Raw genomic sequence first — 7,500 nt, 5'->3', positions numbered from 1 at the left:
TTCTTCATGAACAAGCTGTGAGTGAGTCCCCCACGATGCATATTGAGCGAAGGGCGTCCGGGTGTATATGAAGACCGAGGAAGCTCCAGAACCACAGCTAAATGGTTCAGACGAGTTGTGAACGAGGATTGATTCGCGAGTCTGATTTAGTTGTGTTTAATATTATACGTATATATATATATATATATATATATATATATTTATATATATATATATATATATATGTGTGTGTGTGTGTGTGTGTGTGGTGTGTGTGTGCGTGTGCGTGCGTGTGCGTGTGCGTGTGTGTGTGTGCGTGTGTATGCATATATATTAGTAGCTGAAGCCACCAGGAAAGTTAAAATGAAAAAAACACAGTGTCAAATACTTTCGTGCATTTAACACATTTTCGGGGCACAAAGTAGTACACTACAAGTGAGCCAGGAAGCATAAATTGAAAAAAAAAAATATTTATAAGGCCATTACAAACAGAAACAAAATCCGTCCACATCTCTTAACTATTCAACACCTCAACAAGTCAAAAGAAATACGTATATAAACATATATATGAAAATTACGATTCGGTTTCTTCTCTCCAAATTCCGCTAGAAGAAGAATGGACCTCTACTTTGACTTTTCCTGCAAGGAATTCATTGAAGCTTTAAACCTCCCTCTCTGTCTTCCTGAGGGACATACCGGCTACTCTTGGAGCTCTAAAAGAAGGAACTAACTTACTCCAGCCCTCCCAGTGGGGCGTTGTTTCGTATCTTGAGCTCTATCTAAAAGAATGAACTAACTTACTCCCAGGCCCGCCCAGTGGGTCGCCAGTGGGGCGTTGTTTCGTATCTTGAGCTCTATCTTATCGCTTTTTCCTCCAGTTGAACTATTCGGGATAGGCTTGATACTGCAGTAAAAAAGACGTCTTGTCTTTTTCTCTTTCCAAGTCTCCAATTTTTTTTTTTTTTTTTTTTTTTTTGCCTCGTCCGCCTGTGTGTCTCACGTTTGTATGGAAACGTGGAAGCAAACAATGCACGCGCACAGTGCATATATTCTATAATATATTCTCATTCTGAAGTTGCATTTTTCTTACTAAAATGAAACTGTGCACCATTCAGCTTGTTACTGAAGCTACCGCACGCTACTCGATGACCTGAAAAAAAAAATTAACGTCTATCCCAGCATAAGAGAAAATGCCCCTGAGTGCTGGTAAAAAGTAAAGCCGCCAAAATACCGTATAAAAGTAAACGGAAAAAAGAATGTAAGACAAAAGGGAATATATAGTTTTTTTTTTTTTTTTTTTTTTTTTTTTTTTTTTTTTTTTTGTTTTTTTTTTTTTTTTTTTTTTTTTTTTTTTGTTTTTTTTTTTTTTTTTTTTTGTGAAAATGAAAACTCCCAGCTGGAAAAAAAATATTTCGCAGAGTTCTGGGATCAGTGTTATCGTTTTTTCCAGGAGTGATATTGCATTTCTTTTGCGCCGTTTCTCAAATACAGCGATAGAATTCCGTGCCTTTCTGGGAAGCGTTTCTGTTTTCTTTCGTGTTCTATGTCAGTTCCCTTTTTGTTGTGGACTTCTGGTAGGAGGTTTTATGAATCATTTTTTCCCTTATATTCTCCAAATAGTGTTTGATTCCCATTTACGATTTCATGAAATTCCAGGAGATTTTGTATTATATGTTCCAAATAGTGCTTGATTCCCCTTTTACGATTCCATGAAATTCCAGGAAATCTTTGATTATATGCTCCAAATAGTGTTTGATTCCCTTTTACGACTCCATTATTCAAAGAAATCTTTTATCCAAATAATGTCTGAGTCCCTTTTACGATTTTATGAAATTCCAGGAAATTTTTTATTGTATGCTCCTAATAGTGTTCGATTCCCTTTTACGATTTCATGAAATTCCAGGAAATTATTTCTATTTTCTCATCTTGGATTTTCTGGTATTTGATGCGACCTGCGTTTTCAAAACGGATTACGGGCTGCTCTAGGAGCAAGAGCCTTGATGGCTAAGGCCAGCTAAATCTAAAACAACAACATTAAAATCGATGTAAAGGGTGGTTAATATTGTTCAGCTTAGTACTTTTTATCAAACGTAGTTTTTAAAAGAAGTTTTGAACAGAGTTTTAAAAGAGGATTTTTTTTTCCGGATTAGTTCCGCGTTGGACGACTGGTTTTCACACTTGGCTACCAATCCGGTGGTCCGAAGTTCGATTCTCGGCTCTACCAACGCGGAAACAGAGGAATTTAATTCTAGTGATAGAAATTAATTTCTCGATATAATGTGGTTCGGATCCCACAATAAGCTGTAGGTCCCTTTGCTAGATGACCAATTGGTTCCTAGCCACATATAAATATCTAATCCTTCGAGCCAGCCCTAGGAGAGCTGTTAATCAGCTCAGTGGTCTGGTAAAACTAAGATATACTTAACTTCTCCGGATTGGTTTGGTGTTGTCAGGTGACATTTGACTGGCTAATTAGTTTGTGTAATATACCTGGATCGTATAAAAACCCTAGAGAAATTAATTACCCAAATGACTGTTGGTGTGTGTTGATAAACGTCACCTTAGTGCATATTAAATTCATGGGACGCAGAATTAATCGTCGTACTTAGAAAATAAAAGTTACGTATATCTTCGTACTTAGAGAAAAAAGTTAAGTATATTTTAGTTTTACTAGACCACTGAGTTGATTACCAGCTCTCCTAGGTCTGGTCCGAAGGATTAGATTTTTTTTACGTGGCTAGGAACGAATTGGTTACTTAGCAACGGGACCTACAGCTTATTGTGGGATCCGAGAAATGCATTCCTAATCACCAGAAATAAATTCCTCTGATTCCATGCTGGTGGCCACGGGAAGCGAACTCGGGCTACCAGATTGATAGTCGAGTACGCAACCCATTCGTCCAGCGAGGAACTTCGTACTTGGAGAGACGTAGAGATGGGGTTTCATTTCGAAATTATGGCAGATAACAGAGAGCCTGATAGGAGAAGAGGGACAAGGAATATCCCGTTTTAATCAAATGGTTCCTTTGGAGAATTTGCGTCTGTAGTAAAATATGTCTGACAGCCTCCGTTTTCTATTCACAAACCCACTTAACTTCACTAATAACACTCCCTTTGTCAGCCTCTGTTTTCTATTCGCAAACCCATGTACGTGTTTCCTTAACTTCACTACTAAGACACCCTTTGTCAAAATGTCTGTAAACCCTCTGAAACCGAACTCACGCAGTTTTATTTTGTTTATTTACACGCGATTTCTGCATTCGCGTTTATTATCATTTATGGATGGTGATTTGTTTGCAAATTAAAAAAAAATCTACGTAGGGCGGTTTTTTGAAGTTAAGACAATACGTTACTTTTATTTAAATTCCATTACGATAAGACGGTATTTATCAAAAAAGTAATTCATACAAAAATCATAGCAATAAACCAGGAAAACTTACAGTAAAGATAATAAGCGTATAAAAATAACGTGGGATCGCTTTTGTTCCACTGTGCAATTAGATTTGCACGAAGTACAATTAATTCTCTGAAATGTTGAGGTGGATAAGATAACGAAGCAAACGGCAAAGAACTCTGAAATGTTCCGAAGAGTTCGCCAACATTATGCTCTCTTTTATATTCCCTCACTCTGCCTGTACCACCTCTTTCATGTCAAGCGAAATCGAAAAACGACTTGAGAAAATTGCAGATGTTTTTTTGGGACCCTCGAAAACTTTCCTTCTTTTCATCGCAGATGCTCTTGGAGCAAGATTCTGTCAAATAAAACTTCCCTCCTACTCTCTCTCTCTCTCTCTCTCTCTCTCTCTCTCTCTCTCTCTCTCTCTCTCTCGGGAGAATATGGAATGACAACTGCAATATCTAAAGCTAACATCACTGTCTGCTGTAAACTGGCATTCGCTTATTTTTCTTTCAAAATTCAGCTGCATTTATTCCATATGGAAATTTTGAGTAACAATATGGTGAAGGCTATATATCTTCCTTGTCTCTCTGTCACTTGATTTTTACTCTCTGTATACGACGCGAAATTATAAGTGCGTAATGGACACTAAGCTTAAGGAAATATGTCATGTATAATATCGAAGTGAAATACATGGATACAAAAGTTAAAGGGATGGCGTGTACTTTCAGATCACAGAAGATGGAGAAGACTGATAACAAACAGCGACCCCATATACGGATTGGAAAAGCTGAAGATAAAGAAGAAGTATATTATCAGAAAACGGTTGTCAGCCATCAATATTTCTCATACTGAAGAGAAGACTGTGAAAATGGACTCCATTTCTCAAATTCCAGTTTTTAAAACTCGAATTATTCCCTTTTAGTCTATAGAAAAAACCCATTTGGAATTAACTCTCAATTATCAGACTTTAAACAAATTTACTTTTTACTTAGAATATTTATAAATGTTTTTTTACCACTTCACAAACTACGTTAAGATTACTGAATTAAAGGCAATAGGAACATCGACTTTTATTATTACATTTAAGTGAAAACCCAATAATCCTATATATGTTTATCTTTAGTTCACTGGATGATGATAAAATGGGGAGGAGGTTTAACGACCACAAAGCGATAATTAGATACGATCAGCCATGAAAACTACCTAAATTTCATTTCCTGTTATTCAATAGCAGCTCAATAACATCTGGTCGAGTTTGGAATTACAATATACTTCAGCCTTCACTGAAAAAACACGCTAATTCAAAACAAAAAAAGCCACAAAAAAGCTGAAAACTAAAGACAAAAGAATCGACTAAATAAAGGAAGACGTTGAAGCTAAATGTAGAGGAACAACCTTGAGAATAAGACGAAATATTACGGGAAAAGTTCAGTGACGTTTTGATTAATGCATACCTTCCCAGCGTTTTAATATTCCACATTCACCCTAGAGTTTGACAACTGGTATTTGTAGCTTTCACCACCCATTTCTGACTGGAATTTGTAAATAGTTCCAATGTGGCTGTGACGAATTTTGCTCTAGATTTTCTGCCCAAATATTGTGACTGCCTACGCGCATGCCTAGAGTTGAGATGCTTACACGTATGCATACATTTAAAAATCGTATACATCTATATAGTAGTAATGCGCTTTTTCTCAGTAAATCACTGATTGTTTGGGAATAAATGGATTCTGATAGTAACCCCTTTCATGTTTCATACAAGGAGCATCGTTCAAACGTCATGTACCTGAAGTATTACTGGCTCACTGATTATTCTTTCCCTGAAAAGGATTAGATATTCGTGTACAAGAGGTTTGTTGAATGCTACCACACGTTTACATATGTTTCATAACTTTCATGAACGAATTAATCAAAATTGTACTGTAATATTCGCCTAAAAAAGGTATCGGAAGGTGAAAACCATAAGGCTGCTTGTACAAAATCATGAGGTTGTTATTGAACATTTGTACACTCACATTATTCATTACTATTCTCAAATGTAACAAAAATGTATACCACATGAAAAAAAAGTAAAATCAAAATCATCACCGGTCTAACAAAACACAAGAAAACACCTGCTAAACAGCTCTCCTATCCATGTAAATGATGGGATTAGAATTTCCAAACAAAAACATATCTCAGTAACCCCATTTTGACCGAGGGCAAAGCTGGTCGAATATATCATAAGCCTGAATATTTGAGTCCATGGGGAAATGGAACTGGTGATATAATTGTATCCTGCCCAAATGTAATCATATTCCTCCGGTTCCTGATGGTGTCTTTGTTGCCTTGCCTAACGGTGTTGAAAACTGCTCTTCGGGAATAGGAACTGTTGCTCCGAATTCCTGTTATATTCCCAAGCCTGTTCTATAACGCGCGATTCATTTTAGGCTCATCTTCGTTTCTAACAGTTTGGGAATATTCTCGGAATAATATTTGGCTACGCGTCTTTGAACGCGGTCTGGGACGACGTAAAGAATGACTATCAATATGCCTGTGAATATTCAACAGCTAATAACTGTGTGGTATGAAGTTATTCTAGCATGCATGTATGTAAAATGGACTTGTGGCCAGAATAATATATATATATATCTATATATATATATATATATATATATATATATATATATATATATATATATATACATATATATATATATATATATATATATATATATATATATATATATATATATATATATATATATATATATATATATATATATATATATATATATATAGATATATATATATATATATATATATATATATATATATAACACATACATATATATATACATATGTATATAATACATATATGTATGAAACAAACAAAAACTTCTTTCAGTTTTTTCTTCTGAGATTGAAAAAGAAACCCACAAAATTACTGTGTATAACGTGTTTACTTATACACAGCAATTTTGTGGGTTTCTTTTTCAATATATATATATATATATATATATATATATATATATATATATATATATATATATATATATATGTATAAATTGCGATGTGTCAATACACTTTATTTTTTGTTTGGTTTGGTTTTATTGGTAACTTCAACGCATATGCTCTATAGCTATAAACTTTGCAAGTGGATGCTCAACTCTTTCCAATATTGAAGAAGGATCAATTTTGTATTTTTGCCCCTTATAAAACGGAAATGCTGATTCTGTTAACGAGTAATACCTATGCAGCACCAACTTGCTCTTCAACCAAATGCCCCTTTCTTTTTATTTATTTATTTTTTTTGTTTTTTGCTGTTAGTGTAATTGGACCTCGAAAACAAGCACACGGCAAGCAAAGGATCACATTCTGTGCAATTAAGGAAAATCTCTGTTTTCCTTTTTAAGAAAATGTTTAATGGTAATGAGATTCGCACTTACGGCTTAATACCAATGGCTACATTGGGAGGTGGGGTAACGTACATTTATAAGACTACAATTTTTTTTTTTTTTAATTCGCCAGACAACATCAACATCAAACCTAGACTTTTTAAATTATATTTAATCCTGAAACAGCACAAGGAAGAATTCGCTCGCACTCCGAAATAATTAACCGTAACGTCCATTCAGCTCTTGAGAGGTAAGACTGAAAACGAGTGAAACAGCTGCGTCATTCGTTAAGACCCCGGCAACATGGTTTCGTATCGCTCGGCCCATAAGGTCTGAAATATAACCGGCACTCTGATAGTGTCATTGTAAATCCTCCCGGCTAGGCCCTCACACAACAGACGTGATGTATATAGCTGTGCCTGGGGTGCATTAGATATGTGAGAGTGAAAATGACGTTGCTACAAGAGGGTTTGTTTGTTGCATTGCTACGATTTCAATGCTTGCCTTATCGTGTACCTGAGCGATGAATTGATGTCCAACCATTTACTCATTCGTAAGTCCTTTCGCTTGATCGCAAATGGAGGCATTTGTGTGATATTAAGTTAGAAACTCAATAACAAGCCGTATGGTACTTGGTTTGGGTGAATAGACTGAATTTAATGTGAAGAACATCATCTTGTTAACGCTTTTTCCATTTACCATAGCATGTTACGTCTATTCTTAGTAAGATTTCCCGCATATTCA

The sequence above is a fragment of the Macrobrachium nipponense genome, chromosome 22 (genome assembly GCF_015104395.2).
Source record: "Macrobrachium nipponense isolate FS-2020 chromosome 22, ASM1510439v2, whole genome shotgun sequence".
Taxonomy (NCBI): Eukaryota; Metazoa; Arthropoda; class Malacostraca; order Decapoda; family Palaemonidae; genus Macrobrachium; species Macrobrachium nipponense.
Note: the sequence above shows the minus strand (reverse complement) of the source record.